This window comes from Staurois parvus, unplaced genomic scaffold, assembly GCF_062004578.1.
Source record: "Staurois parvus isolate SC_StPar_1 unplaced genomic scaffold, SC_StPar_1.0 ptg001475l, whole genome shotgun sequence".
NCBI lineage: Eukaryota > Metazoa > Chordata > Amphibia > Anura > Ranidae > Staurois > Staurois parvus.
This window is the reverse complement of record NW_028319271.1, coordinates 389884-415205: the sequence shown is the minus strand read 5'-3', so window position 1 is coordinate 415205 and position 25322 is coordinate 389884. Positions and strand designations below refer to the sequence as shown.

General features: G+C 49.8%; 1 protein-coding gene across 5 annotated transcripts in view; it reads left to right on the top strand.

The window, feature by feature from the left end:
• The first annotated feature begins 973 nt into the window (after window positions 1-973).
• The window catches only part of STRBP (spermatid perinuclear RNA binding protein), a 230064-nt gene continuing 205715 nt past the window's right edge, over window positions 974-25322 (top strand). For 3 of the 5 annotated variants that reach the window (XM_089662433.1, XM_089662435.1, XM_089662430.1), the window contains exon 1: window positions 13111-13249. The gene's annotated coding sequence lies outside the window, so the exon portion shown is untranslated. Of the gene's footprint in view, window positions 1053-13110; window positions 13262-25322 lie in introns of those variants that run through there. The other 2 variants (XM_089662431.1, XM_089662432.1) reach the window with 2 other exon arrangements.

Sequence of the window (25322 nt, the reverse complement as noted above, 5' to 3'; positions counted from 1 at the left end):
ATAGATTTCTCTATTATAACCCCCCTCATAGATCTCCATATTACACCCCCCCATAGATCTCCGTATTACACCCCCTCATAGATCTCCGTATTACACACCGCCCCTCATAGATCTCCGTATTACACCCCCCCTCATAGATCTCCGTATTACACCCCCCCTCATAGATCTCCGTATTACACCCCCCCTCATAGATCTCAGTATTACACCTCCTCATAGATCTCCGTATTACACCCCCCCTCATAGATCTCCGTATTACACCCCCTCATAGATCTCCTTATTACACCCCCCCTCATAGATCTCCGTATTACACCTCCTCATAGATCTCAGTATTACACCCCCCTCATAGATCTCCGTATTACACCCCCCTCATAGATCTCCGTATTACACCCCCCCTCATAGATCTCCTTATTACACCCCCCCTCATAGATCTCCTTATTACACCCCCCCTCATAGATCTCTGTATTACACCCCCTCATAGATCTCCGTATTACACCCCCCTCATAGATCTCCGTATTACACCCCCCCCATAGATCTCCGTATTACACCCCCTCATAGATCTCCGTATTACACCCCCCTCTCTGTATTACATCCCCCCCAATAGATCTCCGTATTACACCCCCCTCTCTGTATTACACCCCCCTCATAGATCTCCGTATTACACCCCCCTCTCTGTATTACCCCCCCCCCCCATAGATCTCCGTATTACACCCCCCCACCCCCTCCGTGCCCCGGCCGAGGTGCTGAAACAAAAGGACTCCCGGGACAGGTCCCTCTCATTGTGTGACAGGCGCGCTCCCCGTGCGCGCGCTGCGCGTCCCCCCTCAGGTGCAGCAGCAGAGCTCCCTCGTCCCCGCGCGAGCCGGGCGCGCTCCCCCCACCTCAGGTGCAGAGAGGAGAGGAGGTGGGCGGGGCCCCGGGAGAAGCCGGCCGACCAATGAGCGCCGGCGGACAAGTCACGTGGTCCGGCGCTGGGCTCGCGCCCTGCTGTGGTGTGTGAAGGGGGATGAGGAGAGCGGAGCATCACCGACACAGCGAGAGAGAGAGAGAGAACGGTGAGTACCGGGGGGAGGGGGCGGGGCTGAGATGTGTGGATTCCTCCCCGGCCGGTGTGACCGGACTGACGACCTGCAACCCCCCCCACCCATCATCCGTACACCCCGCCGGGAGCTAATACAAGTACCAGAGTCCCCATACCTCCTACCATGGGCCTGTGTATGGAGCTCCGACTGGGAGAGGGGCGATCAGGAACCCCCCCCAATCAGCATCTGTACTCTTCATCTGTATAGCAGCTAATATAAGTACTTGCAGAGCTCAGACTGGGAGAGGGGCGATCAGGAAGGACCCCCCCTCCCCCAACCGGCATCTGTACTCTCTTCATTCACCTCTGCATTCATTCATCCCCCTAGGAGGACCTGCCTGTATAGCAGCTAATATAAGTACCTGACCGCCTGTACAGCAGAGCTCAGACTGGGGGAAGGAATAAGTAGGGACGATGGGGGGAGGGGTGATCAAGAGCCCCCCCCAACCAACATCTATATTAATCTCTACATTTCCTAAAATATTCAATGGATCTGTATTTATAGCAGCTAATATAAATACCTGACTGTACAGCAGAGCTCAGACTGTGGGCGGGGCGATCAAGAGGCCCCCCCCCCCCAACATCTATACTCTCTTCATTCACCTCCACATTTAATAATCCTCATACAAGGTTCCTGCATGTATAGCAGCTAGTATAAGTACAGACTGGGAGAAGAAATAAGTAGGAGGATGGTGGGGGGAGGGGTGATCAAGAGGGACCCCCCCCCCCCCTCCATTCCAACATCTATACTCAACATCTATATTCACCTCTACATTTCTTAAAACACACAATGGATCTGTGTTTACAGCAGCTAATATAAGTACCTGACCGCCTGTACAGCAGAGCTCAGACTGTGGGAGGGAAGGGGGATTTGGTGGTTTCCAGGACACACTCCATTCATTTCTGAGTTTAATAAACGTCATACAATGGATCTGTATTCATACCGTCCCTTTATATCAGCTAGTATAAGTACCTGGCCGCGTGTACAGCAGAGCTCAGACTGGGAGAAGGAACGGGGGGGGGGGGATCAGGTGGTCTCCAGGACACACACAGAAGCTTTGTTCATTTCTACATTTACTAATCATTATACAAGGTGCCTGCATTTATTATAGCAGCTAGTATAAATACAGCGGAGCTCAGACTGGGAGAAGGAATAAGTAGGATGGTGGGGGAAGGGGTGATCAGGTGATGCCCCCCCCCCCTCCCCACTACCACTAAAGCCTGGCTTCTTTTCCTTACATGGATAAGCTCAGTGGAATCTTACAGAGTAGGGGGTGGTGCTTAGTGCAGTACCTCCCCCATTAGGAACGTCCATAAATCGGGCTGCAGCCTGAGGTGGAGCAACAACCGCACTACAGAGAGAAGTAGAGACTTAATATTACTGTACCTCCCACATAGGAACGCCCATAAATTGGCCTGCGGCCTGGGGTGGAGCAACAACCAAACTACAGAGAGAAGTAGGGATATGATATTACTGTACCTCCAACATAGGAACGCCCATAAATTGGGTTGCAGCCTGGGGTGGCGCGACAACCACATTACAGACAGAAGTAGGGATCTGCTATTGCTGTCCCTCCCCCAATGGGAACACCCATAAATCAGGCTGCAGCCTGGGGTGGAGCAACAACCACACTACAGAGAGAAGTAGGGATCTGCTATTGCTGTCCCTCCCCCAATGGAAACGCCCATAAATCGGGCTGCAGCCTGGGGTGGTGCGATAACCACATTACAGACAGAAGTAGGGATCTGATATTCCTGTACCTCCAACATAGGAACGCCCATAAATTGGGTTGCAGCCTGGGGTGGCGCGACAACCACATTACAGACAGAAGTAGGGATCTGCTATTGCTGTCCCTCCCCCAATGGGAACACCCATAAATCAGGCTGCAGCCTGGGGTGGAGCAACAACCACACTACAGAGAGAAGTAGGGATCTGATATTACTGTACCTCCCACATAGGAACGCCTATAAATCAGGCTGCAGCCTGGGGTGAAGCAACAACCACACTATAGACAGAAGTGTGGATCTGATATTGCTGTCTGTTCCCCCATGGGAACGCCCATAAATCAGGCTGCAGCCTGGGGTGGCGTGACAACCACACTACAGAGAGAAGTAGGGATCTGATATTGTTGTCCCTCCCCCAATGGGAACGCCCATAAATCGGGCTGCAGTCTGGGGTGGAGCAACAACCACACTATAAACAGAAGTAGGGATCTGATATTCCTGTACCTCCCACATAGGAACGCCCATAAATTGGCCTGCGGCCTGGGGTGGAGCAACAACCACACTACAGAGAGAAGTAGGGATCTGATATTACTGTACCTCCCACATAGGAACGCCCATAAATCAGGCTGTAGCCTGGGGTGGCGCGACAACCACATTACAGACAGAAGTGGGGATCTGATATTGCTGTCTGCCCCCCCATGGCAACGCCCATAAATTGGGCGGCAGCCTGGGGTGGAGCAACAACCACACTACAGAGAGAAGTAGGGATCTGATATTTCTGTACCTCCCACATAGAAACATCCATAAATCGGGCTGCAGCCTGGGGTGGAGCAACAGCCACACTACAGAGAGAAGTAGGGATCTGATATTGTTGTCCCTCCCCCAATGGGAATGCCCATAAATCGGGCTGCAGCCTGGGGTGGAGCAACAACCACACTATAAACAGAAGTATAGATCTGATATTACTGTACCTCCCTCATAGGAACGCCCATAAATCAGGCTGTAGCCTGGGGTGGCGCGACAACCACACTACAGAGAGAAGTAGGGATCTGATATTGTTGTCCCTCCCCCAATGGGAACGCCCATAAATCGGGCTGCAGTCTGGGGTGGAGCAACAACCACACTACAGACAGATGTATAGATCTGATATTACGGTACCTCCCTCATAGGAACGCCCATATATTGGGTTGCAGCCTGGGGTGGAGCAGCCATACTACAGATCTAATATTACTGTACCTCCCCCATAGGGACACCCATAAATTGGGTTGCAGCCTGGGGTGGAGCTACAACCACACTACAGACAGAAGTATAGATCTGATATTGCTGTACCTCCCCCATAAATCGGGCTGCAGCTACAACCACACTACAGACAGATGTATAGATCTGATATTACTGTACCTCCCTCATAGGAACGCCCATAAATTGGGTTGCAGCCTGGGGTGGAGCGACAACCACACTACAGACAGATGTATAGATCTGATATTGCTGTACCTCCCCCATAAATCGGGCTGCAGCTACAACCACACTACAGACAGAAGTATAGATCTGATATTGCTGTACCTCCCCCATAAATCGGGCTGCAGCTACAACCACACTACAGACAGAAGTATAGATCTGATATTGCTGTACCTCCCCCATAAATCGGGCTGCAGCCTGGGGTGGAGCTACAACCACACTGTACATGTAGAACTTTGTCCCATCTTCCAGTGAGCTTCGTAAGCCTGGCTATGAGGTCGGACAGGGCGCCCCCTGCAGCTGCCTGACAACGCCGCTAGCAAGGAGACGGCCACTTGCTTGCCTCCGCTCCAAACACTTGGGGCAACAGGAACCCAAGGGGGAGGGATTGATGGATGACACGCCCCCTCCCTATTTTCTCTTGCTGAGCGCAGGTCTGTAGCAGTCGCCATCTTGCTAGCTGCGTTGTCGGCTGCGGGTGGAGGGGGTGTGTCCTGCGTGACCGTGTAGAGCCTTCCTTCTGATGTCTGGGATGGAGGAGTTGATGTTGTCCCTCCTGGGATAGGATGCTGAGCGTCATCATGGCCAGAGCTGTCCCTGGAGCAGAGCGTCCCACCCTGGCCCCCCGGGGCCCCCACCCTGGCCCCAGTCCTGTCCTCCCATGCTGTGTACACGGAGGGGGGAATGCAGTGAACTCGCAGGGTGCAGGTCATGGTATGTGAGCGGAGGACGGCTCTGAAGGATGTGTTGTGCTTCAGGTTGCTATGGTTGTTGCTAATATACATGTGAGATCCGAGCCGAGAGATGGAGAAATGTAACGTGTGCGTGATCCTGGGGATGTGTGCGTGTGTGCGATCCTGGGGATGTGTGCGTGTGTGCGATCCCGGGGATGTGTGCGATCCCGGGAAAGTGTGCGTGTGTGCGATCCTGGGGGTGTGTGCGATCCTGGGGGTGTGTGCGATCCTGGGGATGTGTGCGTGTGTGCGATCCCGGGAAAGTGTGTGTGATCCCGGGGATGTGTGCGTGTGTGCGATCCCAGGGATGTGTGCGTGTGTGCGATCCCGGGAAAGTGTGCGTGTGTGCGATCTCGGGGATGTGTGCGTGTGTGCGATCCTGGGGATGTGTGTGCGATTCTGGGGGTGTGTGCGATTCTGGGGGTGTGTGCGATTCTGGGGGTGTGTGCGATCCTGGGGGTGTGTGCGATCCTGGGGGTGTGTGCGATCCTGGGGGTGTGTGCGATCCCGGGGATGTGTGCGTGTGTGCGATCCCAGGGATGTGTGCGTGTGTGCGATCCCGGGAAAGTGTGCGTGTGTGCGATCTCGGGGATGTGTGCGTGTGTGCGATCTCGGGGATGTGTGCGTGTGTGCGATCCTGGGGATGTGTGTGCGATCCTGGGGGTGTGTGCGATCCTGGGGATGTGTGCGTGTGTGCGATCCCGGGAAAGTGTGCGTGTGTGCGATCCCGGGGATGTGTGCGTGTGTGCGATCCCGGGAAAGTGTGTGTGATCCCGGGGATGTGTGCGTGTGTGCGATCCCAGGGATGTGTGCGTGTGTGCGATCCCGGGGATGTGTGCATGTGTGCGATCCCGGGGATGTGTGCGTGTGTGCGATCCCGGGGATGTGTGCATGTGTGCGATCCCGGGGATGTGTGCATGTGTGCGATCCCGGGGATGTGTGTGCGATCCCGGGGATGTGTGTGCGATCCCGGGGATGTATGTGTGCGATCCCGGGGATGTATGTGTGCGATCCCGGGGATGTGTGTGTGCGATCCCGGGGATGTGTGTGTGCGATCCCGGGGATGTGTGTGTGCGATCCCGGGGATGTATGTGTGCGATCCCGGGGATGTATGTGTGCGATCCCGGGGATGTGTGTGTGCGATCCCGGGGATGTGTGTGTGCGATCCCGGGGGTTTGTGTGCATGTGCGATCCTGGGGATGTGTGCGATCCCGGGGATGTATGTGTGCGATCCCGGGGATGTATGTGTGCGATCCCGGGGATGTATGTGTGCGATCCCGGGGATGTATGTGTGCGATCCCGGGGATGTATGTGTGCGGTCCCGGGGATGTATGTGTGCGGTCCCGGGGATGTTTGTGTGCCTGTGCGATCCTGGGGATGTGTGCGTGTGCGATCCCGGGGATGTGTGCGTGTGCGATCCCGGGGATGTGTGCGATCCCGGGGATGTGTGCGTATGCGAGATCCCGGGGATTTGTGTGTGATCCGGGGATGTGTGCGTGTGCAATCCCGGGGATGTGTGTGCGATCCCAGGAAAGTGTGCACGTGTGCGATCCCGGGGATGTGTGCGTGTGCGATCCCGGGGATGTGTGCGTGTGCGATCCCGGGGATGTGTGCGTGTGCGATCCCGGGGATGTGTGCGTGTGCGATCCCGGGGATGTGTGCGTGTGCGATCCCGGGGATGTGTGCGATCCCGGGGATGTGTGCGTATGCGAGATCCCGGGGATGTGTGTGCGATCCCAGGAAAGTGTGCGCGTGTGCGATCGTGGGGATGTGTGCGCGATCCTGGGGATGTGTGCGTGTGCGATCCCGGAGATGTGTGCGCGATCCTGGGGATGTGTGCGTATGCGATCGCGGGGATGTGTGCGTGTGCGATCCCGGGGATGTGTGCGTATGCGAGATCCCGGGGATTTGTGTGCGATCGCGGGGATGTGTGCGTGTGCGATCCCGGGGATGTGTGCGATCCCGGGGATGTGTGCGTATGCGATCGCGGGGATGTGTGCGTGTGCGATCCCGGGGATGTGTGCGTATGCGAGATCCCGGGGATTTGTGTGCGATCGCGGGGATGTGTGCGTATGCGAGATCCCGGGGATGTGCGCAATCCTGGGGGTTTGCGTGATCCAAGGTGGTGGTGGGGGGGGGGGGGGTTGTAATGTTTAGGAGTTCAACTAAATATTATTATTATTATCATCGTTGTTATATGGAGTGATAACCCCCCCCCCCGTCTTTTTATTACTGTTCTATGTGCCTATGTGTGTGTTGTCCCCCTAGTTTTATATACATAACCCCCCCTCCCCCCACCATTCTGTTTTTTTTAATAATCTATATATATATAGATAGACTTCTGACCATCTCACTTTTATTAAAAAGTAAATATATATTTTTTTTAATATCTAACCCTCTTTTATTAACAAAAAAAACATAAATTAAATAAAATATATATAATGTATTTGTGGACTTCCTAACATCCTGTTTATATACAGTATGTGTGTGTATATATATATATATGTTTTTAATTATTAAATATATATACACACACACCTGACCATTTTGTTTTTTTTAATAATTGAAAAAAATAAATTAAAAAAAAATATATATAACACACACCCCTTCCCCCCCCCCCCCCCCCCCCCAGCAAAGATGAGTCCATCCCTTTTGAAAAGTAAGATTTTCATCAGTTTCTCGATGAACACATTGAGAACAATCTCCCCCACAGGGACAGATCAGAGTTCGATCGAACATTTGTGTCGCTCATGACATGGAAGGGAGGGAATAATAGAACTTAGATGACAACATCGTCCGTTTTACTCAAATGAGTTGACACAAAAATGAATCCGCCCCCCTCCCCTCTACACACAACAAGAACCCCTCCATCTAGTATTTGGTAAGACCTCCAAAAGATATAAATGTTTTTGGAACTGATGGCGTCACAAAGGCGAGGAGTACAAAGAAAAATGCCTGGTGCCTACTGTGAAACATGGTGGTGGCAGTGTCCTTGTGTGGGGCTGCATGAGTGCTGCTGGTGTCAGGGAGCTGCATTTCATTGCTGGTGTCGGGGAGCTTTTTTATTGCTGGTGTCGGGGAGCTGCATTTCATTGCTGGTGTCGGGGAGCTGCATTTCATTGCTGGTGTCGGGGAGCTGCATTTCATTGCTGGTGTCGGGGAGCTGCATTTCGTTGCTGGTGTCGGGGAGCTGCGTTTCGTTGCTGGTGTCGGGGAGCTGCATATCATTGCTGGTGTCGGGGAGCTGCGTTTCGTTGCTGGTGTCGGGGAGCTGCGTTTCGTTGCTGGTGTCGGGGAGCTGCGTTTCGTTGCTGGTGTCGGGGAGCTGCGTTTCGTTGCTGGTGTCGGGGAGCTGCGTTTCGTTGCTGGTGTCGGGGAGCTGCGTTTCGTTGCTGGTGTCGGGGAGCTGCCTTTCGTTGCTGGTGTCGGGGAGCTGCGTTTCGTTGCTGGTGTCGGGGAGCTGCGTTTCGTTGCTGGTGTCGGGGAGCTGCGTTTCGTTGCTGGTGTCGGGGAGCTGCCTTTCGTTGCTGGTGTCGGGGAGCTGCCTTTCGTTGCTGGTGTCGGGGAGCTGCCTTTCGTTGCTGGTGTCGGGGAGCTGCCTTTCGTTGCTGGTGTCGGGGAGCTGCCTTTCGTTGCTGGTGTCGGGGAGCTGCCTTTCGTTGCTGGTGTCGGGAAGCTGCGTTTCGTTGCTGGTGTCGGGGAGCTGCGTTTCGTTGCTGGTGTCGGGGAGCTGCGTTTCGTTGCTGGTGTCGGGGAGCTGCGTTTCGTTGCTGGTGTCGGGGAGCTGCCTTTCGTTGCTGGTGTCGGGGAGCTGCCTTTCGTTGCTGGTGTCGGGGAGCTGCCTTTCGTTGCTGGTGTCGGGGAGCTGCCTTTCGACAAGTTGAGCATCGCTCTCCATCCAGCATTCCGGCTCTAAAAGAGGTCGTTCTTGAAGAATGGAAAAAGATCGATGTCGCAATATGTCTCCAACTTGTTCATCCCGTGCCGTCCTTACCAGTCACGGAGGTCATACAAAATACTAGACGGAGGGGTTCATATTGGGGGGGAGAATCTCCCCACAGCAGCCCCACAGAAGGACACTGCCACCACCATGTTTCACAGTAGGCACCAGGCATTTTTCTTTGTACTCCTCGCCTTTGTGACGCCATCAGTTCCAAAAACGTTTATCTTTTGGAGGTCTTTATGGAGGTCATACCAAATACTAGATGGAGGGGTTCTTGTTGTGTGTGTGGGGGGGAGGGGAGGGGGGCGGATTCATTTTTGTGTCAACTCATTTGAGTAAAACGGACGATGTTGTCATCTAAGTTCTATTATTCCGTTCCTTCCATGTCATGAGCGACACAAATGTTCGATCGAACTCTGATCTGTCCCTGTGGGGGAGATTGTTCTCAATGTGTTCATCGAGAAACTGATGAAAATCTTACTTTTCAAAAGGGATGGGGGGGGGGGTCTCTCTCTCTCTGTATGCGGGGGTCTCTCTCTCTCTGTATGCGGGGGTCTCTCTCTCTCTGTATGCGGGGGTCTCTCTCTCTCTGTATGCGGGGGTCTCTCTCTCTGTATGCGGGGGTCTCTCTCTCTCTGTATGCGGGGGTCTCTCTCTCTGTATGCGGGGGTCTCTCTCTCTCTCTGTATGCGGGGGTCTCTCTCTCTCTCTGTATGCGGGGGTCTCTCTCTCTCTGTATGCGGGGGTCTCTCTCTCTCTGTATGCGGGGGTCTCTCTCTCTGTATGCGGGGGTCTCTCTCTCTCTGTATGCGGGGGTCTCTCTCTCTCTGTATGCGGGGGTCTCTCTCTCTCTGTATGCGGGGGTCTCTCTCTCTCTGTATGCGGGGGTCTCTCTCTCTCTGTATGCGGGGGTCTCTCTCTCTCTGTATGCGGGGGTCTCTCTCTCTCTGTATGCGGGAGGTCTCTCTCTCTGTATGCGGGGGTCTCTCTCTCTCTGTATGCGGGGGTCTCTCTCTCTCTGTATGCGGGGGTCTCTCTCTCTCTGTATGCGGGGGTCTCTCTCTCTCTGTATGCGGGGGTCTCTCTCTCTCTGTATGCGGGGGTCTCTCTCTCTCTGTATGCAGGGGTCTCTCTCTCTCTGTATGCGGGGGTCTCTCTCTCTCTGTATGCGGGGGTCGGTCTCTGTATGCGGGGATCTCTCTCTCTCTGTATGCGGGGGTCTCTCTCTCTCTGTATGCGGGGGTCGGTCTCTGTATGCGGGGGTCTCTCTCTCTCTGTATGCGGGGGTCTCTCTCTCTCTGTATGCGGGGGTCTCTCTCTCTCTGTATGCGGGGGTCTCTCTCTCTCTGTATGCGGGGGTCTCTCTCTCTCTGTATGCGGGGGTCTCTCTCTCTCTGTATGCGGGGGTCTCTCTCTCTCTGTATGCGGGGGTCTCTCTCTCTCTGTATGCGGGGGTCTCTCTCTCTCTGTATGCGGGGGTCGGTCTCTGTCTGTATGCGGGGGTCGGTCTCTGTCTGTATGCGGGGGTCGGTCTCTGTCTGTATGCGGGGGTCGGTCTCTGTCTGTATGCGGGGGTCGGTCTCTGTCTGTATGCGGGGGTCGGTCTCTGTCTGTATGCGGGGGTCGGTCTCTGTCTGTATGCGGGGGTCGGTCTCTGTCTGTATGCGGGGGTCTCTCTCTCTGTCTGTATGCGGGGGTCTCTCTCTGTCTGTATGCGGGGGTCTCTCTCTGTCTGTATGCGGGGGTCTCTCTCTGTCTGTATGCGGGGGTCTCTCTCACTCTGTATGCGGGGGTCTCTCTCTCTGTATGCGGGGGTCTCTCTCTCTCTGTATGCGGGGGTCTCTCTCTCTCTGTATGCGGGGGTCTCTCTCTCTCTGTATGCGGGGGTCTCTCTCTCTCTGTATGCGGGGGTCTCTCTCTCTCTGTATGCGGGGGTCTCTCTCTCTCTGTATGCGGGGGTCTCTCTCTCTCTGTATGCGGGGGTCTCTCTCTCTCTGTATGCGGGGGTCTCTCTCTCTCTGTATGCGGGGGTCTCTCTCTCTCTGTATGCGGGGGTCTCTCTCTCTCTGTATGCGGGGGTCTCTCTCTCTCTGTATGCGGGGGTCTCTCTCTCTCTCTGTATGCGGGGGTCTCTCTCTCTCTCTGTATGCGGGGGTCTCTCTCTCTCTCTGTATGCGGGGGTCTCTCTCTCTCTCTGTATGCGGGGGTCTCTCTCTCTCTCTGTATGCGGGGGTCTCTCTCTCTCTCTGTATGCGGGGGTCTCTCTCTCTCTCTGTATGCGGGGGTCTCTCTCTCTCTCTGTATGCGGGGGTCTCTCTCTCTCTCTGTATGCGGGGGTCTCTCTCTCTCTCTGTATGCGGGGGTCTCTCTCTCTCTCTGTATGCGGGGGTCTCTCTCTCTCTGTATGCGGGGGTCTCTCTCTCTCTGTATGCGGGGGTCTCTCTCTCTCTGTATGCGGGAGGTCTCTCTCTCTCTGTATGCGGGGGTCTCTCTCTCTCTGTATGCGGGGGTCTCTCTCTCTCTGTATGCGGGGGTCTCTCTCTCTCTGTATGCGGGAGGTCTCTCTCTCTCTGTATGCGGGGGTCTCTCTCTCTCTGTATGCGGGAGGTCTCTCTCTCTCTGTATGCGGGAGGTCTCTCTCTCTCTCTGTATGCGGGGGTCTCTCTCTCTCTGTATGCGGGGGTCTCTCTCTCTCTGTATGCGGGAGGTCTCTCTCTCTCTGTATGCGGGAGGTCTCTCTCTCTCTGTATGCGGGGGTCTCTCTCTCTCTGTATGCGGGGGTCTCTCTCTCTCTGTATGCGGGGGTCTCTCTCTCTCTGTATGCGGGGGTCGGTCTCTGTATGCGGGGGTCTCTCTCTCTCTGTATGCGGGGGTCTCTCTCTCTCTGTATGCGGGGGTCGGTCTCTGTATGCGGGGGTCTCTCTCTCTCTGTATGCGGGGGTCTCTCTCTCTCTGTATGCGGGGGTCTCTCTCTCTCTGTATGCGGGGGTCGGTCTCTGTCTGTATGCGGGGGTCGGTCTCTGTCTGTATGCGGGGGTCTCTCTCTGTCTGTATGCGGGGGTCTCTCTCTGTCTGTATGGCTCAGCACGGTTCTCGGTCCTCCTGTACTGCTCCTGTCTCTGTAGTCACCTATCTGTGGTCCAGGCTGGTGTCCCCCCCCCCCCCCTTCTCTCTGTAGTCACCTATCTGTGGTCCAGGCTGGTCCCCCCCCCCTCTCTCTCTCTCTGTAGTCCCCTATCTGTGGTCCAGGCTGGTCCCCCCCCCTCTCTCTCTGTAGCCACCTATCTGTGGTCCAGGCTGGTCCCCCCCCCCTCTCTCTCTCTCTGTAGTCCCCTATCTGTGGTCCAGGCTGGTCCCCCCCCCCCTCTCTCTCTGTAGCCACCTATCTGTGGTCCAGGCTGGTCCCCCCCCCCTCTCTCTCTGTAGTCCCCTATCTGTGGTCCAGGCTGGTCCCCCCCCCTCTCTCTGTAGCCACCTATCTGTGGTCCAGGCTGGTCCCCCCCCCCTCTCTCTCTCTCTGTAGTCCCCTATCTGTGGTCCAGGCTGCCCCCCCCCTCTCTCTCTATAGTCACCTATCTGTGGTCCAGGCTGGTCCCCCCCCCCTCTTTCTCTCTGTAGTCCCCTATCTGTGGTCCAGGCTGCCCCCCCCCCTCTCTCTCTGTAGTCCCCTATCTGTGGTCCAGGCTGCCCCCCCCTCTCTCTCTCTGTAGTCCCCTATCTGTGGTCCAGGCTGCCCCCCCCCCTCTCTCTCTATAGTCGCCTATCTGTGGTCCAGGCTGGTCCCCCCCCCTCTCTGTAGTCACCTATCTGTGGTCCAGGCTGCCCCCCCCCCTCTCTCTCTGTAGTCCCCTATCTGTGGTCCAGGCTTGTCCCCCCCCCTCTCTCTCTGTAGTCACCTATCTGTGGTCCAGGCTGGTCCCCCCCCCCTCTCTCTCTCTTTCTATAGTCACCTATCTGTGGTCCAGGCTGGTCCCCCCCCCTCTCTCTCTGTAGTCCCCTATCTGTGGTCCAGGCTGGTCCCCCCCCCCCTCTCTCTCTCTGTAGTCCCCTATCTGTGGTCCAGGCTGGTCCCCCCCCCTCTCTCTCTCTCTCTATAGTCACCTATCTGTGGTCCAGGCTGGTCCCCCCCCCCCCCTCTCTCTCTCTCTGTGGGATGAATAGGGATTTGTTCTCCCCACACATGCGCACTCCCCTCCCCCCCCCATCAGGTCTGGCAGATGGTGTCGCTCAGCCTCCAGTCAGGTTCTCACGTTGCTGCGGGACAGACGGGGCTGAGATGAGGGAGAGGAATGAATGGAGCCGCCGAGCTCTCAGGTACCGTCTCAGGTTTGTTTCCCGTCAGATGGCGACACTGCTGCGTGTTGGAGGAGGGGGGCTCGTCCGGGAGCGGGGGGCGTCAGGGGGATCGGATGAGGTCACGGAACGCCGTGGAACCTTCTCATGGAACACGGGCATTTTGGGGCTGTTTGTGTCATTTTTGATACTTTGAGTCGCTCTTCGCTCAGCTTTTCTCGGAGGATTCCAGACCATCGAGCAACCTGATCGCCGTATTGCAGCGCAGATGTGTGGTCTCCCTGTTACATTGTTACAGAGCTCTGGTGTCGTGTATAGAATGCAGAACGTTACATTGTTACAGATCTCTGGTGTCATGTATAGAATGCAGAACGTTACATTGTTACAGATCTCTGGTGTCATGTATAGAATACAGAACGTTACATTGTTACAGATCTCTGGTGTCATGTATAGAATGCAGAACGTTACATTGTTACAGATCTCTGGTGTCGTGTATAGAATGCAGAACGTTACATTGTTACAGATCTCTGGTGTCATGTATAGAATGCAGAGCGTTACATTGTTACAGATCTCTGGTGTCATGTATAGAATGCAGAACGTTACATTGTTACAGATCTCTGGTGTCATGTATAGAATGCAGAGCGTTACATTGTTACAGATCTCTGGTCTCATGTATAGAATGCAGAGCGTTACATTGTTACAGATCTCTGGTCTCATGTATAGAATGCAGAACGTTACATTGTTACAGATCTCTGGTGTCATGTATAGAATGCAGAACGTTACATTGTTACAGATCTCTGGTGTCGTGTATAGAATGCAGAACGTTACATTGTTACAGATCTCTGGTGTCATGTATAGAATGCAGAGCGTTACATTGTTACAGATCTCTGGTGTCATGTATAGAATGCAGAACGTTACATTGTTACAGATCTCTGGTGTCATGTATAGAATGCAGAGCGTTACATTGTTACAGATCTCTGGTGTCGTGTATAGAATGCAGAACGTTACATTGTTACAGATCTCTGGTGTCATGTATAGAATGCAGAGCGTTACATTGTTACAGATCTCTGGTGTCATGTATAGAATGCAGAACGTTACATTGTTACAGATCTCTGGTCTCATGTATAGAATGCAGAGCGTTACATTGTTACAGATCTCTGGTCTCATGTATAGAATGCAGAGCGTTACATTGTTACAGATCTCTGGTGTCATGTATAGAATGCAGAACGTTACATTGTTACAGATCTCTGGTGTCATGTATAGAATGCAGAACGTTACATTGTTACAGATCTCTGGTGTCGTGTATAGAATGCAGAACGTTACATTGTTACAGATCTCTGGTGTCATGTATAGAATGCAGAGCGTTACATTGTTACAGATCTCTGGTGTCATGTATAGAATGCAGAACGTTACATTGTTACAGATCTCTGGTGTCATGTATAGAATGCAGAACGTTACATTGTTACAGATCTCTGGTGTCGTGTATAGAATGCAGAGCGTTACATTGTTACAGATCTCTGGTGTCATGTATAGAATGCACAGCGTTACATTGTTACAGATCTCTGGTGTCATGTATAGAATGCACAGCGTTACATTGTTACAGATCTCTGGTGTCATGTATAGAATGCACAGTGTTACATTGTTACAGATCTCTGGTGTCATGTATAGAATGCAGGGCGTTACATTGTTACAGATCTCTGGTGTCATGTATAGAATGCAGAACGTTGCATTGTTACAGATCTCCGGTGTCATGTGTAGAATGCAGAACGTTACATTGTTACAGAGCTCTGGTGTCATGTATAGAATGCAGAGCGTTACATTGTTACAGATCTCTGGTGTCATGTATAGAATACAGAACGTTACATTGTTACAGATCTCTGGTGTCATGTATAGAATGCAGAACGTTACATTGTTACAGATCTCTGGTGTCGTGTATAGAATGCAGAACGTTACATTGTTACAGATCTCCGGTGTCATGTGTAGAATGCAGAGCGTTACATTGTTAGATATCTCTGGTGTCATGTATAGAATGCAGAACGTTACATTGTTACAGATCTCCGGTGTCATGTGTAGAATGCAGAACGTTACATTGTTACAGATCTCTGGTGTCATGTGTAGAATGCAGAACGTTACATTGTTACAGATCTCTGGTGTCATGTGTAGAATGCAGAGCGTTACATTGTTACAGATCTCTGGTGTCATGTATAGAATGCAGAACGTTACATTGTTACAGATCTCTGGTGTCGTGTATAGAATGCAGAACGTTACATTGTTACAGATCTCTGGTGTCATGTATAGAATGCAGAACGTTACATTGTTACAGATCTCTGGTGTCATGTGTAGAATGCAGAACGTTACATTGTTACAGATCTCTGGTGTCATGTGTAGAATGCAGAACGTTACATTGTTACAGATCTCTGGTGTCATGTGTAGAATGCAGAGCGTTACATTGTTACAGATCTCTGGTGTCATGTGTAGAATGCAGAGCGTTACATTGTTACAGATCTCTGGTGTCATGTATAGAATGCAGAACGTTACATTGTTACAGATCTGTGGTTGTATTGCGTGTTGTGTAGATGGGCGGGGTCTGTGTTGCGTAGATGGGGGGGGTCTGTGTTGCGTAGATGGGGGGGGTCTGTGTTGCGTAGATGGGGGGGGGTCTGTGTTGCGTAGATGGGGGGGTCTGTGTTGCGTAGATGGGGGGGGTCTGTGTTGCGTGTTGTGTTGATGGGGGGGGTCTGTGTTGCGTGTTGTGTAGATGGGGGGTCTGTGTTGCGTGTTGTGTAGATGGGGGGGGTCTGTGTTGCGTGTTGTGTAGATGGGGGGGTCTGTGTTGTGTAGATGGGGGGGTCTGTATTGCGTGTTGTGTAGATGGGGGGAGTCTGTATTGCGTGTTGTGTAGATGGGGGTCTGTGTTGCGTGTTGTGTAGATGGGGGGGTCTGTGTTGTGTAGATGGGGGGGGTCTGTGTTGTGTAGATGGAGGGGGTCTGTGTTGCGTGTTGTGTAGATGGGGGGATCTGTGTTGCGTAGAAGGGGGTCTGTATTGCGTGTTGTGTAGATGGGGGGGTCTGTGTTGCGTGTTGTGTAGAAGGGGGTTTGTATTGCGTGTTGTGTAGATGGGGGGGTCTGTGTTGCGTGTTGTTTAGAAGGGGGTCTGTGTTGCGTATTGTGTAGATGGGGGGGGTCTGTGTTGCGTGTTGTGTAGAAGGGTGTCTGTGTTGCGTGTTGTGTAGAAGGGGGTCTGTGTTGCGTGTTGTGTAGAAGGGGGTCTGTGTTGCGTGTTGTGTAGATGGGGGGGGTCTGTGTTGCGTGTTGTGTAGATGGGGGGGTCTGTGTTGTGTAGAAGGGGGTCTGTGTTGCGTATTGTGTAGATGGGGGGGTCTGTGTTGCGTATTGTGTAGATGGGGGGGTCTGTGTTGCGTGTTGTGTAGAAGGGGGTCTGTGTTGCGTGTTGTGTAGATGGGGGGGTCTGTGTTGCGTATTGTGTAGATGGGGGGGTCTGTGTTGCGTATTGTGTAGATGGGGGGGTCTGTGTTGCGTATTGTGTAGATGGGGGGGTCTGTGTTGCGTGTTGTGTAGAAGGGGGTCTGTGTTGCGTGTTGTGTAGAAGGGGGTCTGTGTTGCGTGTTGTGTAGAAGGGGGTCTGTGTTGCGTGTTGTGTAGATGGGGGGGTCTGTGTTGCGTGTTGTGTAGATGGGGGGGTCTGTGTTGTGTAGAAGGGGGTCTGTGTTGCGTATTGTGTAGATGGGGGGGTCTGTGTTGCGTGTTGTGTAGATGGGGGGGTCTGTGTTGTGTAGAAGGGGGTCTGTGTTGCGTATTGTGTAGATGGGGGGGTCTGTGTTGCGTATTGTGTAGATGGGGGGGTCTGTGTTGCGTGTTGTGTAGAAGGGGGTCTGTGTTGCGTGTTGTGTAGATGGGGGGGTCTGTGTTGTGTAGAAGGGGGTCTGTGTTGCGTATTGTGTAGATGGGGGGGTCTGTGTTGCGTGTTGTGTAGAAGGGGGTCTGTGTTGCGTATTGTGTAGATGGGGGGGGTCTGTGTTGCGTAGAAGGGGGTCTGTGTTGCGTGTTGTGTAGATGGGGGGGGTCTGTGTTGCGTGTTGTGTAGAAGGGGGTCTGTGTTGCGTGTTGTGTAGCTGGGGGAAGGGGGTTGTGTTGTCCGGGTTCATATTTGTGCGGCGTTGTCACACGTGTGGTGTTGCTGGTGATGTCCCTCCCCCAACTCGTCTTGTTTCCCTCCAGAGATGAATCATTACCGGCCTCTTGTAGGGATCAGCGGGAAGTGTAATGAGTTGCGGCGGAATGCGTCCCGGAGAGGCGACCAATCACAGAGCTGGAGACCATCCCGGTCAGCCGACTTTTATTACAATATGTATACATATTACATTGGGAGAGAATGTTGGAGCGATCGGTAACAATGTAACACCTTTCTGCAGGGAGTCTGTACCCATCAGAGGCCGATCGTCCGTCTGTTTTATCCGCTGTTTGTAAAGTAGATCGACCCGCCGATGACATCATCACCTTCTAGTTTTATTTGTTCGATCTCATTACATCGGTTTTTTATCGGCGTTCTTTGTATCCTGCCGTCACCGCGCATGCAGCATCGCTACGTTGTTGACCGAATTTTGAAACAATGCTTCATTCAATTTGCAGTTTTGGGATATTGTCATACATTTGGGGGGGGAAGAGTTGTTTTTTGTTTGTTTTTTTGTTTTGTTTTTTTTTTGCGCACATTTAAAAAAAAAAAATTTAAACCCTCCCCCAAGCGTGATATATTTTTTTGAAAGCAGACACCCTGGAGAATAAAATAGCGGTAGTTCCAGATAGCGGTGCACCGAAATAAAAAATAATTAATTATTGGACCGAAACCAAAACCGAAAATTCAGCTGAAATGGACAAAAAAAAAAAAAAAAGTTATATGTAATTATTTTTGATTTTTTTTTTTTTTACTTTTTTTGATCATTTTAATCTAGTATAATGAAAATAAATTCATATCCATTTAAATTATCACCTTTTCGGCCAATACGCTGCTTTCACACTGAGCGTTTTTTGCAGCGCCTTTACGTTTAAAATAAAAAAAAAAGTTATAATTATATTCGATTTCTTAAAATTAATATATTAATAATAATCATAAATATAGTATAATCATTTAAAAGGATATGAATTTATTTTCAGCACTTTTTCGGCCAATAGGCTGCTTTCACACTTTTTTTGCAGCGCCTTTGCGTTAATCATAACATTTTAATAAACAAAAATTTTTAACGCAAAGGCGCTGCAAAAAAACTGCTGTGTAAAATTAAAAAATAAAATATAAATTTTTTTTTTTAAAAAATTGGTATAATTCTATTTGATTTTTTAATTAATACATATAATGTTAATAAATATAGTATAATCATTTAAATGGATATGAATTTATTTTCAGCTCCTTTACAGCCAATAGGCTGCTTTCACACTGTTTTTGCAGCGCCTTTGTGTTAATTATACCATTTTAAAAAAAAAAATTTATACGCAAAGGCGCTGCAAAAAACTGCTCGGTGTGAAAGCAGCCTATTGGCCGAAAAACTGCTGAAAATAATTTCATATCCATTTAAATGATTATACTATATTTATGATTATTCTATTAATTAAAAAATCGAAAATAAAAAAATAATTTTGATCTTTCAATTAATATATTAATAATGTTAATAAATATAATAGAAGCATTTAAAAGGATATGAATTTATTTTCAGCACTTTTTCAGCCAATAGGCTGCTTTCACACTGTTTTTGCAGCGCCTTTGCGTTAATTGTAACATTTTAACTTTTTAAAAAAATTTTAACGCAAAGGCGCTGCAAAAAAACTGCTGTGTAAAATTAAAAAATAAAATAAAAAAAAAGGCGCTGCAAAAAACTGCTCGGTGTGAAAGCAGCCCATTGGCCGAAAAAGTGCTGAAAATAAATTCATATCCATTTAAATGATTATACTATATTTATTAACATTATTAATGTATTAATTAAAAAATCAAATAGAATTAAAAAAATATATATTTTTTTATTTTTGATTTTTTAATTAATAGATTAATAATAATCATAAATATAGTATAATCATTTAAATGGATATGAATTTATTTTCAGCACTTTTTCGGCCAATAGGCTGCTTTCACGCTTTTTTTTGCAGCGCCTTTGTGTTAATCATAACATTTTAATAAACAAAAATTTTTAACGCAAAGGCGCTGCAAAAAAACTGCTGTGCAAAATTAAAAAATAAAATATAATTTTTTTTTTTTAAAAATTGGTATAATTCTATTTGATTTTTTAATTAATACATATAATGTTAATAAATATAGTATAATCATTTAAATGGATATGAATTTATTTTCAGCACTTTTTCGGCCAATAGGCTGCTTTCACACCGAGCAGTTTTTTGCAGCGCCTTTGTGTTAAGAATTTTTTTTTTAAAATGTTATAATTAACGCACAGGCGCTGCAAAAACTGTGTGAAAGCAGCCTATTGGCCGAAAAAGTGCTGAAAATAAATTCATATCCTTTTAAATGATTATACTATATTTATTAACATTATTAATATATTAATTAAAAATATAATAGAATTATAAATTTTTTTTTAAATTTTATTTTATTTTATTTTTTAATTAATATATTAATATTCATAAATATAGTATAATCATTTAAATGGATATGAATTTATTTTCAGCTCCTTTACAGCCAATAGGCTGCTTTCACACTTTTTTTTGCAGTGCCTTTGCGTTAATTATAACATTTTTAGAAAAAAAATTTTACGCAAAGGCGCTGAAAAAAACTGCTCGGTGTGAAAGCAGCCTATTGGCCGAAAAACTGCTGAAAATAATTTCATATCCATTTAAATGATTATACTATATTTATGATTATTAATCTATTAATTAAAAAATCGAAAATAAAAAAATAATTTTGATCTTTCAATTAATATATTAATAATGTTAATAAATATAATAGAAGCATTTAAAAGGATATGAATTTATTTTCAGCACTTTTTCAGCCAATAGGCTGCTTTCACACTGTTTTTGCAGCGCCTCTGCGTTAATTGTAACATTTAATTTTTTTTAAACGCAAAGGCGCTGCAAAAAACTGCTCGGTGTGAAAGCAGCCCTTTGGCCGAAAAAGGTGCTGAAAATAAATTCATATCCATTTAAATGATTATACTATATGTATTAACATTATTAATGTATTAATTAAAAAATCAAATAGAATTAAAAAAAAATATATTTTTTTATTTTTGATTTTTTAATTAATAGATTAATAATAATCATAAATATAGTATAATCATTTAAATGGATATGAATTTATTTTCAGCACTTTTTCGGCCAATAGGCTGCTTTCACGCTTTTTTTTGCAGCGCCTTTGTGTTAATCATAACATTTTAATAAACAAAAATTTTTAACGCAAAGGCGCTGCAAAAAAACTGCTGTGCAAAATTAAAAAATAAAATATAATTTTTTTTTTTTAAAAATTGGTATAATTCTATTTGATTTTTTAATTAATACATTAATAATGTTAATAAATATAGTATAATCATTTAAATGGATATGAATTTATTTTCAGCACTTTTTCGGCCAATGGGCTGCTTTCACACCGAGCAGTTTTTTGCAGCGCCTTTGTGTTAAGAATTTTTTTTTTAAAATGTTATAATTAACGCACAGGCGCTGCAAAAACTGTGTGAAAGCAGCCTATTGGCCGAAAAAGTGCTGAAAATAAATTCATATCCTTTTAAATGATTATACTATATTTATTAACATTATTAATGTATTAATTAAAAAATCAAATAGAATTAAAAAAAAATATATTTTTTTATTTTTGATTTTTTAATTAATAGATTATTAATAATCATAAATATAGTATAATCATTTAAATGGATATGAATTTATTTTCAGCACTTTTTCGGCCAATAGGCTGCTTTCACACAGAGCAGTTTGTTGCAGCGCCTTTGTGTTTAAAAAAAATAAAAAAAAATTTATAATTAACGCAAAGGCGCTGCAAAAAACTGCTCGTTGTGAAAGCAGCCTATTGGCCGAAAAAGTGCTGAAAATAAATTCATATCCATTTAAATGATTATACTATATTTATGAATATTAATATATTAATTAAAAAATATAATAGAATTATACAATTTTTTTAAAATTTTATTTTGTTATATTTGATTTTTTAATTAATATATTAATATTCCTAAATCTAGTATAATCATTTAAATGGATATTAATTTATTTTCAGCACCTTTTTAGCCAATAGGCTGCTTTCACACTGTTGTTGCAGCGCCTTTGCATTAATTATAGCATTTAAAATTTTTTTTTTAACACAAAGGCGCTGCAACAACAGTGTGAAAGCAGCCTATTGGCCGAAAAAGTGCTGAAAATAAATTCATATCCATTTAAATGATTATACTAGATTTATTAACATTATTAATATATTAAAAAAATCAAAATTTTGAATTAATAGATTAATAATAATAATCATAAATATAGTATAATCATTTAAATGGATATTAATTTATTTTCAGCTCTTTTTCGGCCAATAGGCTGCTTTCACACTGAGCAGTTTTTTTCTGTGGCCCCCATTAATGGTGCGAAATTCAACAAATATACTTAGTAAAGATTTCCGAACGAAAATTTTAAGAATTCGACCCGCGTGTGGCCGGCGTAAGGCTTGACTTGCATCTACAGCTGCGTTTCCACAAAAAAGTAGTCCCTGATTCGCTCTCTCGCTGTAGTGCCGCCATCTCCGATGATCGCAGCGACCCCGGACAGGAGAGCCCAGGAAAGGGGTTGTTGGCGGGGGGATTCTCGACCGTGAGCCAAATGCTCGAATCTTGAGGATACAGATTGTCTCCATCCTTGCTCCAGCAGCTCAGTACCAGGTCTTCCTCCAGCGGCTGAGCACCAGGTCCTCCTCCAGCGGCTGAGCACCAGGTCCTCCTCCAGCGGCTGAGCACCAGGTCCTCCTCCAGCGGCTGAGCACCAGGTCCTCCTCCAGCGGCTGAGCACCAGGTCCTCCTCCAGCGGCTGAGCACCAGGTCCTCCTCCAGCGGCTGAGCACCAGGTCCTCCTCCAGCGGCTGAGCACCAGGTCCTCCTCCAGCGGCTGAGCACCAGGTCCTCCTCCAGCGGCTGAGCACCAGGTCCTCCTCCAGGGGCTCAGCAACAGCTCCTCCTCCAGCAGCAGTGTGCGTTTGCAGATTTGTGGGGGTGCCATGAAGAATTATTGGTGCGGCCATGCGTCTGATTTCTCTGCGTGTCGGTAAAGCGTGTCATTTTTGCTTGCGTTCCCAAACACGCCAAGATCTCAACCTACCTAGGTGGGAGAATCCCTGTCCGAGAGGAATGCTATGATGGGTCTTTTTGCCTCCTTTGGCAGGAGCTCGGGGCCGTGTCGTCGTCCTCTTAGGAGCTCGGGGCCGCGTCGTCCTCCTCTCAGGAGCTCGGGGCCGCGTCGTCCTCCTCTCAGGAGCTCGGGGCCGCGTCGTCCTCCTCTCAGGAGCTCGGGGCCGCGTCGTCCTCCTCTCAGGAGCTCGGGGCCGCGTCGTCCTCCTCTCAGGAGCTCGGGGCCGCGTCGTCCTCCTCTCAGGAGCTCGGGGCCGCGTCGTCCTCCTCTCAGGAGCTCGGGGCCGCGTCGTCCTCCTCTCAGGAGCTCGGGGCCGCGTCGTCCTCCTCTCAGGAGCTCGGGGCCGCGTCGTCCTCCTCTCAGGAGCTCGGGGCCGCGTCGTCCTCAGCCTTCCTCCAGGACGAGGCGTTCTTCTCCAGACTAATGATCTCCGCGATGGGATTCTGCGATTTTATTTTCCTCAAGGTCAACATATCCGAGAGAATGGGATGTGATGGGGACTCTGATGTAAGGGGGCGGGGCTCTGAAGGGCCTTCTGATGGAGTTTCTAATGTAGGGGTGAACTTTGATGGGAAGTGTAATGTGAGGAGGCCTCTGATGTGATTGGGGTGGGCGCCTCTGATGTGATTGGGGTGGGCGCTTCTGATGTGATTGGGGTGGGCGCCTCTGATGTGATTGGGGTGGGCGCTTCTGATGTGATTGGGGTGGGCACCTCTGATGTGATGGGGGTGGGGGGGCGCTTCTGATGTGATGGTTGTGGGGGGCGCTTCTGATGTGATGGGGGTGGGGGGGGCGCCTCTGATGTGATTGGGGTGGGCGCCTCTGATGTGATTGGGGTGGGCGCCTCTGATGTGATTGGGGTGGGCGCTTCTGATGTGATTGGGGTGGGCGCCTCTGATGTGATTGGGGTGGGCGCTTCTGATGTGATTGGGGTGGGCGCCTCTGATGTGATGGGGGTGGGGGGGCGCTTCTGATGTGATGGTTGTGGGGGGCGCTTCTGATGTGATGGGGGTGGGGGGGGGCGCTTCTGATGTGATGGGGGTGGGGGGGGCGCTTCTGATGTGATGGGGGTGGGGGGGAGCTTCTAATGTGAAATGGGACTTTGATGTAAAGTGGGGGCAGCTCCTGTCAAACATGGGTGTTGAGATCAACAGGGCCACATGCAACTTGAATCTTGAGGATACAGATTGTCTTCATTCTTGCACCAGGGTCCTCGTGGCCGTGTCCTCCTCCCAGGGGCCTCGTGGCCGTGTCCTCCTCCCAGGGGCCTCGTGGCCGTGTCCTCCTCCCAGGGGCCTCGTGGCCGTGTCCTCCTCCCAGGGGCCTCGTGGCCGTGTCCTCCTCCCAGGGGCCTCGTGGCCGTGTCCTCCTCCCAGGGGCCTCGTGGCCGTGTCCTCCTCCCAGGGGCCTCGTGGCCGTGTCCTCCTCCCAGGGGCCTCGTGGCCGTGTCCTCCTCCCAGGGGCCTCGGGGCCGTGTCCTCCTCCCAGGGGCCTCGGGGCCTCCATCCCAGGTCCTCCTCCTGCATCTCACTCTATGGGTGCCCATGTCTTCCCTTCATTCCTCTCTAATCCTTTCCTCTTGCCCTCCCCCCCCCACCCCACCTATTTTGCATGGAGTATGTATTTGTGAGTTGTCATACGTTGGCGGTTTGTCTGCTGAGCCGGGATATGTTTTCCATATTTGCAGCCCAGTCCGGTGTCCGGTGACAGCCGGCTCCGGGATCTGTGATTTATGTCTGTGGTGAAGATTCGGATTGAATTCCCATCTAAAGGAAAGCGAGAAGAATGGACGGATGACGAGTTCCTTCTGAAATTGCTGAGGCCCCTCCCCCCCCCCCCCCATCAACATGCAGCGTTTACTGTTCTCATTACACACCTTGTTGTAGTCTCAGTGATGTCATCACTGGGTCTCTGTGCTTCTCTATGCAATGCAGGCTTTACGTCTCTGTGTCATGAGGATTTTGTAGCTGTATAAAGTAATCTCAGGCAGCGATGACTATTCAGGCTTCAGTGTCCTGATGTCGTCCTGGAGGTCGAATGTAACACATTGGAGTGGAAAAGCCCATTGAATGGCCCCCACGCTCACCTGACCTAAATCCAATAGAAAATCTCTGGGATGTCATGTTTTGGTCCATCCGACGCCGCCAGGTTGCACCTCAGACTGTCCAGGAGCTCAGTGATGCCCTGGTCCAGATCTGGGAGGAAATCCCCCAGGACACCATCCGTGGTCTCATTAGGAGCCTCCCCCGACGTCAGGCATGCATACAAGCACGTGGGGGCCACACAGACTACTGAGGACCATTCTGATTGGTGCAATGACATTTCACCAACATGGACTCGCCTGCTTCATCGTCCTCTGTAGGTCGATCGTTTTCATTTCCATCAAACAATAGGGCATCCTTACGTCTAAGAACTCTTCGCTCGTCTGGGAACTCTTCGCTCGCTCGTCTGGGATCGTGTGGCTCAACTGGGAACTCACGCGCTCTTCATCCCGCGACGGAGCAGACGGAGCGCTCTTCATCCCGCGACGGAGCAGACGGAGCGCTCTTCATCCCGCGACGGAGCAGACGGAGCGCTCTTCATCCCGCGACGGAGCAGACGGAGCGCTCTTCATCCCGCGACGGAGCAGACGGAGCGCTCTTCATCCCGCGACGGAGCAGACGGAGCGCTCTTCATCCCGCGACGGAGCAGACGGAGCGCTCTTCATCCCCCGACGGAGCGCTCTTCATCCCGCGACGGAGCAGACGGAGC